The following is a 14,152-nucleotide window of genomic DNA, read 5'->3' as shown; positions in this document are numbered from 1 at the left end:
TTCGTGTCCAGCGCACATTTGCCTTTTGTTAATGCTGTAATTGCGATTCCCTGTGCACTCAGTTTGTCCAAATAAGTAGTTCACGTTTAGTGTGATTATTTTATTGCCTCAGAGTTAAGCACATATTTACTTCCATGTGTGTGCTCAACTTTGTTCTATTGCTTTGATAATCATTTAGTGATTTTGGAACCACGAAAACGATACTTTTCTTTGGCCCAAATGATCTTTCAAAAAAGTTTTCACTGATCCTTACAATATTCCAACGTTGCCAGAGTAAGATCTCTGACTGTTAATGGTCGGTTCTCAAGTACCAATAACTTTATTTTATTGACGTATTGATCATCAATTGATATTCATATGGCCGTCCTGGACGTTGTTCATCGTCAATGCTCTATGAATAATTCAATCAACAAAACTTGCTCGCGACGAACATCTATCTCGTAAGGCTTTTTTTTTTTTGCATTCCGAAAGTTTCAACAACAGAATTTTGCTTCTGCACACAAAATTGCATGCAACTTCTTTGTTAAATTATTTCACTCATCGTAAAAATCGCCAAATGAACTTTATCATACCCTATTATGATACCCTTCACGGGGCATAGCTTTATATAGCATAAAACTGTGGCAATGCCTTCTTAATAATATATGCCAAATTTCATAAAAAAAAACCTTGACAACCAAAGTAATTTTCCAAAAATTAACTTTATTTCGATCATTCAGTTTGTGTAGCAGCTATACCCTATACTTATCCGGTATTGGTGATTCCGAAAAATTAGCAATTTCTAGATGAGAACAGGATTTTTTATGTTAATCTACAGATTTCCACCAAATGCAGTATATAACATTCTTCTGATATTTCTACCTTACAGTACGAAATTAGACGAAATCAGATAAACACCGCGCCTACTTCCCATACTATATAACTAAACTTGAAATTTTATCCGATTTCCGGTATTCAAATAAAGCGCCAATAAATGTATCCTGATAAAATTTTGCACACGTACATAGAGCCCTCATGGCCACACAAAAATTGTCGAAATCGAACTATAATATTTCAAGAACCCATATGCAAATATGTATGTGGACCCCAGCCCATATGGCCGACTTTTTGTGGAAAATATCCGTCAATCAGACACATTTATTGTAGAAATTTGGCGAAAATTATTCTTTGATAACAATATACATTTGCGTCAGAAACATGCTGAATCGGATATTGCACATATAAGATATTCAAATTTGCTATTTAAAATTATTGTAATAATGTCTATATCTACAAAACTCATTCGTTTTAAAATACATATTAACTTTATATACGCACAGATATTTTTAATAAACACCACCTTGATAATTTCTTCAGACACATGTTGTACTTAAATTTCCTTCGTCACGCTCATCGAACTCAAACATACAAAAGTCGACAAGCAAAACCAGAGAGAACCACCACGCCAAAAGTTTGCTGTTTCTCACAAAACGCGATATTAAAATTCACCACTGCTCGACCACGCTTACAAAAAGAGAGATACGCAAAGAAGACGTGAGATTATGATATGAATGGCTCATATGGGTGGGTTTGCTAAACGACAAAGTACTCACTCATACACATGGCTGGAATAAAAGAGAGCATAAAATCAATATGGCAATACACATACTGATATATATGCAGGTATATATTTATATGAGCCACCTCAGTGTTTACAAATAAACACAATTTATGTGTAATGTTCATATGCACATATTAGTGCCATGACTTAACGCGCAGCCATCTTATGAGTCGACTCATATTAGCGAGCAAGCTAACAGCCAGTCACGGATATTGTTGGCCTCCTTCCAGACTATCTACTGCGGCGCACATCACTCATACTTAAACATCAGCAAATGTGTTTAACTTCATGCCGCCAGCAACGCCTTCTCTACACAGCGCACATGGCGTATGAGTAACCTTCTGCCTGTGCGTGCGGTGGCTAAGAAGCGTGGCGCCAGCTCCGTGTATTGCTGCATGTATGTAAAGAAAATGGAAAAATAAATTCGTATAATGTGCATGCACACAATTTCTTCGACTTTCTTTGTGCCAGTCTATTTGTGGATGAATGAAAATTTTCTCTATAAACTGGCAAATCTTCGTTATTTTGTATGTTGGCATTGTAAGTATTTATATTTATACGCATGTGTACATGCAGTTAACTTATTTTGGCTTTTTTGAACCTGCACATTTACCGTTACCAACCGCTAATGCTTGTTTACTTCACATTCTTTTCAATTTCTCTGCAGCCAAGTAAGTACCGGGCGAAATATATTGTAATTCTACATGTGTGTATGTACACAGCAAGTGTGTGTTTGTGCTTGTGTGCGCGTAATTCCTTTAGGGCAACCACAAGCGCAAACCGCTGTTGCAAAATACCCAAGTATGCGACGCGTTGAACTTGGGCAGAAACCAGCAAAAACCAGTAATTCTTAGCAAACTTTCCCAATATTCTAGCTTATACATATTATATGTGCCTAAGATGCCAATATAACTGTTTTTACACATTCAAAAGTACATGCGAGTTTGCTGCTTGTATATATTTAGCTACATAAATGTATTTTAATCTGGCAACCAAATGGAAATTTTCCGACATGAGCGCGTTTATGCACAGAAACCAGATAATTTTGCGGTTACTTTCAGTTTGTCTGTGTTGCTTTCGCTTGAATTTCAAGATTTAGAGGGTGTGCGAAATATTCAAGAATATTTTGGTGATTATGTGCTCTTAATACAATGTTTATATAATATAACCAAAAGAAGTTAATAGCAAAATGCTTAAGGCAAATATAAAATTCTAAGAACCGAAAGCAAAACAAAAAAAAATAAATAAATAAATAAATTAAAAAAATAATTTAATTATTTCTACCCTATTCTATTGATAAAAAAATAAGTGGCGAAATACCATTGGCATTACCAAAAGAGTAAACTTAATTAAGACTTTCAAGGCTAGATTCCTTTTCCAAGCTACTCGTTAGGGTTAGCACAATCCAGTGGTATACCGACAACTCGAACCGACGACTCGCAGAAGTCGCAGAACCAAGCAGAGGTTTTTATTCCAAGCAGAGGTTTTTCCTATAAAAGATAGAGATTATCCCAATGAACGTTTATCAGCGACAGTCAGGCGGCACTTAAAGCGATTTCTGCTTACGAGATCAAATCACTGCTGGTGCAGAGTATATAGAACGGCAGAACATTCTATCAAATCGAAACGAAGTGCATCTTATCTGGATGCCCAGTCACAAAGGTATAGCCAAGAATGAGCTGGCTGTTGAGCTCGCCTACTCCACAGCATCCACGAATATGCTAGAATTTGTACCTTTTATTGTAGTTGGTACTCATACCATAAAGCAGCTGCTTGGCAAGAATGAAAGAGTGAGGAAGGAGAGGTGTTGGCAACAACTCCAAGGCATGCACCTTGCCAAGTTGCTGATAGGAAGGGTTACAAACTTAGCAGGTTTAAATATGTAATCTGCCTCCCAGGGAACAAAATCCGGCTACACTGATGGCTCAATAAGCACTTATAAAACTTATATTCTCGAGCAACTTGCCGGTTCTGCGGTTCCCAAACACCTGATAATTAACTGTACAGCTGTCTGTAGACGCAGGAAAAACGCCATTTGGAACATATCGCCTCAATACAAAAACAGCATATGTTTAAAAGGCAACTAACAGTATATTGGAATTTAGCAATATTTTGGGGCTAAATGAGACGTTCTGACTTAGGAATAATTCAGATATTTACACTTAATAAAATTCTTTAAATTCAAAACTCAACCTTCTTTTTATGAACTCAACCTTTTTTCTTTAGAAATGTCTTTATGTCCCCTGTTTTTCAAATGTTTGCTGACACCACAACGTTAAATAAAATTATTACTAAAATTGGATTATTAATGGCTTTCAAAAGGTTTATCACAACGAGGACTTCTGCTATCGAAAAAATTGACTTTTGTCCAGTTTAGTGTCGAAAATGGAATTTCCGTACATAACAGCAATAAAATAGTAGAAGTTTTGTGACCAAAGTCGAGCAGATTACAATAATTCTAGACAATCAGACTGTTAGCAACTTAACCATATAAATTAGCTTGATTATTACAGACATTAGTCGGCGTATAATCGTTCCGACGGATACATTCCCAAGGAAAAAATGAACAAGTATTGGCTTCCTTCATTCCTGACGTAATTGTATTTTATATGAGGAAGACTTCATTCAAGAAAATAACATTTACATTAATCTATCATTATCTCTAATCTAGATAATTAAGAAAATCAATTTTAACTTTTTTTAATTTTGAAGAAATTTTGTTAAATTTTCACTCCACTCCTCTACTTAAACATCTCTTAATTTTTGGAATTTTTAAAAATAGGTCTGAATAGGTGAACGAGAGCAAGACGAAATATCTCCTGCCATCAAATAAACAGTCGTCGCACTCGCGACTAGGCTGCCACGTTACTGTTGACAGTCATAACTTCGAAATCATAGATAGTTTCTTGGAACTAGCAATAACACCAAGAACAACGTCAGCCTCGAAATTCAACGAGAAATAAATCTTGCCAACAGGTGCTACTTCGGACTGAGTTGAGAAATAAAGTCTTCTTTCGACGAACAAAAATCAAACTCTATTAGTTACACATTATTTCCGTCCTGCTATATAGTGCAGAGACATGGATAATGACAACATCCGGTGAGTCGACGTTACGAGCAAAATCACATTCGATGGAACGATGAGTTGTACGAGTTATACTACGTCATTGGCATAGTTCAGTGAATTAAGAGACAGCAGCCGATGCAGTACCCGCCAGGGGAAGCAGAGGAGGGGGAAGACCTCCACTACGCTGAACAGACTAGGTATAGAGGGACCTAGCTGCACTTGAAATCTCAAATTGATGTCACACAGCGAAAAGTTAGAGAGGCGCGCTGTTGTAAACTCGACTATATAAAGTCATACGGAAATTCAAAAATCTTTATGTTAAATATATGGGGGCTAAGGGAAGTATTAACAATATCAGGAAATGAGTTTTCTCTAAAATTGAATAATAATGATCACACATTGAGCGTTATTTTCTGTAAAAAGTCAGCTATAGGCAATGTGTTGCACATATCCGACAGCTAAGGGCTTGAACAGTTTTGGTTTGATTGAACAATCTGTGATTTTGTATATTTGTACAGTGCCGGTTGGGGTGTTTCCTGAACGAATATCGATATACCTCAAGTAGTTTGGGAGATATGTACATTAAACCGATGGCCGAGCCACCTTCTTTTTCTTTAATTTTCAGCCCACCTCCTTGCAACTGGAATCCCCTACGCCAAATTACAGTTTTATATCTTATATTAATTTAATGTTTCAAAACTTTAGAATAAATAAACCTAAATTTCGTTATATAAAACCTTGATTAATTTTTTAAGGTTTAAATATTTGTATCTAAAGTCATATTTTGTGCAAGTAGCCTATTTATAAGTCATATATATAGGCATAAGATCTAGAGAATGAAGTAGACTTTTAAATTGAGCTCTAAGCTTATTGAGAGTATGTAGTAATTTACTTGTACAACTCAAATACTGAATTGAACTAAAATCTACACACAATCCTTGCACTTTAAGCGAGCTTTAAATGACCCCAACCGCCTCCACCCCACACACACACTTCCACACTTCGATGTGACAATTTTAGCTTTCACTTCACGCACAACCAGTCAAGCAGCCAAGCGGTCACGCAACCGAACCGAAGTCCACCGCTGCAGTTTAGTCAGTCAGTCAGTGGAGAGACGACGATCAATAATGTGCGCGTCGCCATAACGCGTCAATTGGAAAATACGCTTCAAGCTCACTCACGCGCGCCAAACGCCATGCCGCGCCGCGCCGCGCGCTATAAAACGCCAAGAGCATTTGCATTGCGCTATTTCAGGCGACTTAACCTTTCTAATGCCCAGCAAAGCATGAATGATTATAATGGCCTTCTGCCCCTCCGTTCACTCTGCGGTTAGATTACAATTTTTTTTTTCTTTTTGATATGAGTGTAACACAACAAAGTCAGTGCAAAGCATGAACACATATACATAAATTTCTTTGTGTGAGCGTGTAGGAAAAAAGCCCCACATACTTTCAGTTCCTTCCGAGTTCCGAGACTGTGTACTGCCAACGACCGTCTGACTGCCACCTGCTGTGGGGTTGCCGCTGCGCCAAGAGTACACATAAGCACATATATATACATATACGCAAATTTACATATGTATGCAAATGTATGTATGTCTGCTGGTTTATTGACAGTCATCCACCGTTGTGGCGCATTGTCTGCTGGCGGCTGTTTGAGGTTCACTGCTCATCGCTCGATATTCCGAACTCGTTGACTCGCACAAATACACACACACATACACACACACTTCTATGTGTATATTAGTATAGAGACATATATCCATATCGCATGCACTGTGTATGCCTCCAGCGTACATCTACCCGCTGCACTCCTCCTTCAGCGCTCGGCCAATGGCCGTATCCGCGACGACAACCTCGTTAAAACCATTTGTGTGCGCAATAATAAAATCGAAATGTTCACTACAAAATACGTGCGTTGGCAAACTTTTTACACATTCTTGCAATACACACATACATATATGTACTTAGAAATCTACTACTTGCTTCCAGAAATATGTAGAGATCCTTGCTCGCAGGCTACAAAGCCAATAGAGGCAATCATTGTCGATTCGAAAACTCTCTAGCGAACAGTTGCGTCGCAATACTCATGTACACTCCTACATTTCATATACATATACTTCACATACATGGCTTGCAAGTATTCTTTCTTTCTTCTTTCTCGGCGCATAAAAAGTTAACCTCCCCAACGGAAAGCTCCATATACAGTTTTTCAAACACTTCCATTCGCCTATAAACGATTTATACTCGTGTGTGCACTTATACCGTTACGTAGTTACAACCATGTGTCTGTATCCGTCGACTTTTACCCTTATGTGGCACCTGCTGTAGATGTTTGCAACTTATTTTTGCTCCAGTTTGTAGGGGCGGGGACTCATACCGCACACGCGGTTAAAAATCGGCTGAATGTATGGCGTAAGAATTTGAAAATCAGTTGACAAGACAGATAGGAAAATACAAAGAGATTATCTATATACATACTACATATATACAGTATTTATAAAGGGACTTTTTACAATGTTGAAAGTATATATTATATATAAAAGGTGATTCATTTCGAGTTTCCCTGTTTTTAAAAACAAAACTCACAGAAACTTCGAATTTAATGAAGAACGTTTTTTATCATTCGAAAGGACATTCTTTGGCATCTATTTTTTGAAGATTATCTCTTTTGAATATTTACCGCGGCTACGTCTCAGATGGTCGATCCGTTGAGTCAATGAATCATGAATCATTCGAGCATTTCGACTGGTGACAGTAATGCTTTGCTCCAAGATCTGCTCCACGACCTGGACCGAAGCGAGATTGTTCGCGTATACTTTATACTTTACATATCGCCAAAGCAAAAAGTCTAACGGTGTGATATTATAAGATCTTGCTGGCCAATCGACCGGTCTAAAATGTGAAATTATCTGCTCAATATAATGTGTGGCAAGTGGCGCCGTCTTGTTCAATTTCAGGCATCAAACAGGCGGTTATCATGACCCGATAACGGTCGCCATTGACTGTTATGTTCTCACATACATAATTTTTGAAGAAATATGGACCGATGATTCCACCGACAATACCATACCCTTATTGCTGGTGGATGAAATGACAGCTTTAGAATCTCTATTGATTGCTCTTGGTCCCAAATGAAGAAATTTTGCTTGCTAACACACCCAATGAGCCAGATATGGGCCTCATCGTTGAACAAAATTTGGCTCGAAAACGTCGGAGCTTCTTGGAACTTTTCAAGAGCCCATAGAGCGAAGCAATGTCGCTTAGGCAGGTCGAGCGGCTTCAGCTCAGAAAAAGGTTATTGAAAAATGTACTTCTACTTAATCTAACTTCAGTGGTTGGTTTTCCTGTTTTCTTGAAAGTCAATTTGCAAAAAAATTGCTCAGTACCAGTTAGAGACTAATCCAAATAAATCAGACTATATCGATATATAGAGACCGGGCTATACTCAGCAGCTTAATATCTCTGCATCATGCCGTCTACCTAACGCATCTAGGATCTTCCAAACGAAAGTACTGGGTATGGAGAAGGTCTGTAAAGTTCTATTACACAACTACGGGAGGATATAGAAGCGACGATCAAAAGGGAGCGCAATACGCAATTTGAACAAACAGCGCAGAAAAGATTAAGATCTACGATCAAATTGGGATAACCAAACAGACATGGCCAAACTATGTCAAAACAAAAAGCAAGAACTTATTACATAGGTCCAGGAAAAGTATACACAAACTTTGCGCTACCATAACGAGCACTGGCCATTTGGAGAACAAGCGTTAAAGCCGGCAATGCCTTACAATAGCATATGCCGTGACTACAAAATTGAAGGAAGCAAGAAGACGGTTCTTCACTTCCTCTGGGAGTGTCCAGCTTTATCACAAATCAGACAATAAAGTTTTGGAATCATTCAAATACCAAACCTAGAATGTCTCTCTACTAAGAGCATAATGTAGGTAAGTAGTTTCACTGAGGATCCTAAACGTAGATTGCTCAATGGAACCTGATAACAAGATATGGTCTTATGATAGTATATCAAAATGGCACTACCAGCACTATTACCTATCTACCTACGATTCATCATAGATCATCTTACGGAGCAGAATTTTTTTTAACACTTTTCTCGACCATTCAACACGAGCCCTTTTTTGAGCGATTGACAAAACGGCCGAGATCCAACGAGATCAAATTGTTTGCTTGTTCCACTGATGCAGAAACAACAAGTGATTTTGGACAACCTTCATCTTTGAGTTATCTAGGACGTCGGTTGAATTCAATATAACATCGATAAATACTGGCCTATTTTGTTAGGTTATGTGAAGTCTCTTGTCTACGCAGCTAAGACCGATACGATTAACGCCTTGTGTGAAAATATTCGATTATTGGTGAGAAAATGGCCCCAATTACAGAAAAGAGTGGTCCCAAATTGTGTCTCCCGGCTCCCTTTAATGTTGTAAATTTGAAATGATTCCAACTTCCTTAAATATTGCATATGTACGAGTATATATTAAACACCACCCTGTATGTATTTTTGTTTCACAAATAAACTAAGTAAGTATATTCATTTTCTTCGCAGACTCAGCAAGTTTCTTCCTTTAATGCGCTTTCCTTCCGTTTTATCGCAACGCAGCAGCGCCACAACGCCGCTTTCCACCAAATGCTGTCATACAATCAATGTATATGGGTATGCCCCTCGCAGCGTACACCGTCCACCATCCACCGTTCACCGTACACCACAGCAAAGTGTCTAAAGTGAAAAAGTGGCAGAAAGAAACAAGTTAACTGCATTTTAACGCGCATTTCAATTTGGAACGGATATAATTTATAGACGACTGATTTCCCTGCCACACGAAGTGGTAGACGTTACCCCGCCTATGTAGTCGGCTTGGCAAACAGGAAGCCATATTCCGTGTTGCCATATTGTAGCGAAGAAATCGGCATTAAAATCAGTGCATGTTTGTGTGTGTGTGTGTGTGTGCTATATTGGCGGCAGTCGCACTATTATAGCTGCAACATTTCGTTATTGTTGTTGCTGTTGCATGATTACAGTACAATGTCTACGGTGGGGAAGCAACAAAATGTGCAACATTTATGCAAAATACCATGAACTAGTATGATGATGAGTATGCCCACAGTTGGCTTGTTGGTTCAACTAAGTAGGAGTATATTGCCGCAGCAGCACTAAAATAAATAGTTTACTTTTATTCGGTACTAAATCGATTTTTAAGTAATTGAATTCAACTCAGCAAGAACTTAAAGAAATTTAAAAAAATTTGGAATATTTATTTGTAACATAGTGTAGTGTTTGAGTATGCAGAATGTATTTAAATTTGCAGCAAACAATATTGAAGAGGAAACAATAAAGCCTGTAGTAGCGGATGAGTATGGTTAAAATGGCAATTTAAGGCATGCCGGTTAGTTGGCGGGTATTCTATTTTAATATATATTTCTTGAGAAGAGCCTTGACTTAACCCTTCAGAAACAACTTTCAAAATTAAAATTGTTATAGCGCCTAATAACGAAAGTTCTGTTGTTATAAAACATGTTTAAATGCTCAACAAATAAAAAATTATAATTTCCAAACAATATTGCCACATTAATATATTTTAAAAATTTAAGTGGCCCTTTCTCCAAAATATTTAAAACTAAAATATTTTTTAGCTCTTTTCATTTTATGTCCAAAGCGTAATCTTTTTTTAATTGTACTAAATAAAATAAAAATTTAAACAGGTGGCAACTCTACTCAAAAATATTTTAGATGTATACTATTTTAAATTTATTAAATTTAAATTCGAAATTTTAATATTTCAATTCAATCAATTAAATAAAAACCAAACGGATGGCAACGCTAATAAAATTTATTTACAATTCAGAACTTTTTTAAAACTAAATATCATCTGCATAATTTATTATTTAATATAAATTAGTTATGAAAATTTTAATAAATAACTTTGAACAAGTGGCAACGTTGTTTTTTGATCTATTTTATGTTTTCAGCTGTTTCTTAGAATTTATTTATTTTATTTAAATTAAAAATTATAATTTTAAAAAAAAATTTTAAATAGGTGGCAAGGCTTTGCAAAAATATATTATGCTCTAAGAATTGTTTAACATTTTGACATTGTCAAATATTAGAATTTTAATGACATATCAAATTTAGAGCAGCTAAATGAAAACTAAACAGATGGCATCACTACCAAAATATACTTAGGACTTTAAATATTCTTAAACACATTTAGTCTGATATCCTTAATATAATATTTCATTCAGTTTATCAACTGAAATATAACTAAAGATATGGCAGCACTGCCAATATGTGTTTGCAGCTTGAAATTTATTTAAAAACTTTTTTGTATAATTTGCAAAATACAGTATTTATATACTGTGGCAACCCCGGAAAACATATTTTCAAGCTTTTTTTAAAATTATTAAGTTGATTTTTATTATATTCAATTATTTTATAAACCATAACTTTAAACAACTGTCAATGGTCTTCAAAAATGTTTTCATTTCTGTGAATTCTTGAAAATATTTAGTCGTCTATACATTTTTTAATATTTCACTTAGTTAAAAAAATTATAATTTTAATAGAAAAATTGTAAACATGTGGCAACCTTTAAAAATATTTCCAATAGTAAACTTCTCGAAAGCTGTCTAAAAGGTAATATTTAAATTTTTGAAATCAGCTGAACAAAATAAAATTAATTTGAGTGGCAACTCTCTGAAAAATATTTCCAATTTTAAGCTTTCTTAAAAATATTTAGTCTGATATTCGTAATATTCTACTAATTTAAAAAACACAATTTTAATAAATAATTTTAATAAGTGGCAGCCCTTATCACATTTCAACTGCGAGCTTAATTGTTATTCTTTAAAATTTCCAAGCGTCTGAAACCATTCGCACCCACCATCGGATCATAACGAACAACCCAACAAAATGTTCATATCATCCCCAATTCTATTATGGAGCCTATTGGCCCAAAAGGCTTTTGCGACAACGCATACACCGATGATGGCCACGCTCCACCGATTCTAGGCTGCCTTTCCTTTCTAGTTCATCAGCTTTACAATTTCCTGGAGTTGATAGAGAGCTCCTGACAGTAAACCCCATGACCCAAGTGATCCGGTATGAAGTCAAATTGTGTGAGGATTTCCGAGTGTTAAGACAGGTGTTCTTTTAGAAAAAGTGTGATCTTTTCTAGAGTCCTCCACCACATAAGGACTCCATAAAATATAAAGAGCTTGACTACGGGGTTGTATAACCAGAGGTTTATCTTCGGTAAGAGTCTCCACCTTTTGCCAATGGCTCCTCCACAGCAGTATAGCGCAATCGATGTCTTTTTTGCTCACTCTTCGATATTCGACTTCCATGAAAGCTTCCTGTACAGAACGAGTCCAAGATATTTTATTTGCGGCAGCGGTGCCAACGGAACCTTGTATATTCTAGTAAATAAAATCATATTGGTTTGAGATACCCTTGAGTCAACTCGAAATTTCTTTAAGTGCCATCAGTCTGCATATGCAATCACCCGGCAGCCATGGTCATCAAGGTTTTTAAGCAAGTCGGTAACGACCAACATACAGGTACATATGTAGAAGAGGAGAGAGAACTCCAACTTGTGCGGTTTGCCTACTCAGATTTTATTGAGCACGTTAAATGTTCTCCCAACCTCCATTTCAATAAAGTCACTTTATAAACATAGGCATAACTGCGAACCCTCTCAATCAAATATTACTGCAGTTTAACAGTCACTTTATAAAATTTAAAATTCTCTCACTGTACTCATTAAAGATTTTCCATTAACACAAAAGTCGACCATGACCTTGGCCTTGACCGAGGCAAGATATACACAAGCTAAAATAAAAGCTACCAACAATGAATAATAAAAACAAACGAAACTCATTATAAAACTCAATTTAATTTCCTGTACACGCCTACCCACCGCGCTCCCCTCACCCTCAAACTGACTAATTCTTAAAAACAAGGGACAACGCAGCGCTTCAGCGATGGACACAAATCCATAGCATGCCGTAGAGGCTGGACTCTGCTGCTGCACATAAAAATGTACGCGCAGAGAAAACCTAATTAGCCTCGGTGTAATTTTCACCGTCTGCCACAACTACAAACACACACACGCATATATACCCACAAACTTTGTTCCGTGGAAGACAGCTAAAATACCCCACAGACTTTAAGGTTATGTCTGTTACGCTGTTCTCTCTCTATGCGGCAAATGCTTTATGATTTGACCAACAAAGCAACAACTCTAACTGCAATAATAACAACAATAACCGGGTCTAGTCGTGAAAGTTTATTAACCTTCAGGGGTGGACAATGCTCCCAGTAATGTAGTTAAGCAGACGAAAATCACTGCACGTCCATGTATGTATATAGTGTACGGTGTATTTCGGAATTCCCTCATTAACATGAAATGCGACAGAGAATTTAAATGAGTATGAGCGTTATGGGGGAGAGGGTGTGAGAGAGTTTAATGAATGGCGATTGAAGTACGCGAGCTTCGGTGTTAATAAGGAGATGTCGGAAGGAAGCTTATTTGCATTTTGACATTGACCCAATTTTTAGGTAGCTATGTTCTATATGTATATAACTGAGTATATAGGTTGGTATATGTAGAATATACAACATTGCTGGTGTAAATTGTTGAGAAAAATAATGGTTTATTGGATTTCAAAAGTGTAACGAGAGTTCCCGTGTTATAAAATAGATGTTGTATATTGGGGATTTCGATGCACTTTAAAGTTTTCAAGTATTATTAGGTTTGCAGAGAAATTTAAAAAAAATGAGGTTGCCACATACATATGTATGTATACAAAATTAAAAATTTTTGAAATATAAAAATTTGTATTGTATGAAAAATGTGAAGCCAATTTGCGGTTTTTAACCTCTAAGCGTCTATCTATAAAATATAAGCTTGCCATATGTAAAAAATTTCAAAAATGTTTAATAAAAATTATTATAAAACTAAACTAACGTTATTCAAAAAAAATATTACAAGGTACGCCATTGAGAAATATAAAAGTAGGGTTGCCAATATAATTATTAAATGAAAAAGGTGAATCTAATTTGCTCTAAGCGTCCTTCTGCTAAATACAAAGTTGCCTTACATACATATGTAAATATTTCTAAAAATTTTAATAAAAGTTATTGTAAAACTAAAAAAGAAATTACAAGATAAAAATTACCCTTTTTGTGGTGTTGCCACCTTAATTTATACAACAAAAAAAAATTGATAAATTGATAAATTTTTGAAATTGTTACTAAATTAGTTTTGGGACACAGTTTTAAATTTTGCCAAACGATTGATTTTAGCCAAAATTTACAATGGAGTTGCCAGCTTTCTAAACTTAATCACATACAACGAATTGAGAAATTTTAATTAACATAAAAATTATTTTTATAATAAAACTAATAATGCAAATTGAGGTTTTTATACTGTAAAAGTCCAAAAATGTTGCCACATTTATCAATTT

Source organism: Bactrocera latifrons, unplaced genomic scaffold (genome assembly GCF_001853355.1).
Source record: "Bactrocera latifrons isolate USDA-ARS-PBARC rearing strain unplaced genomic scaffold, ASM185335v1 scaffold_21, whole genome shotgun sequence".
Classification (NCBI taxonomy): domain Eukaryota; kingdom Metazoa; phylum Arthropoda; class Insecta; order Diptera; family Tephritidae; genus Bactrocera; species Bactrocera latifrons.
The sequence above is the reverse complement of the archived record's forward strand: the minus strand, read 5'-3'. Positions refer to the sequence as shown.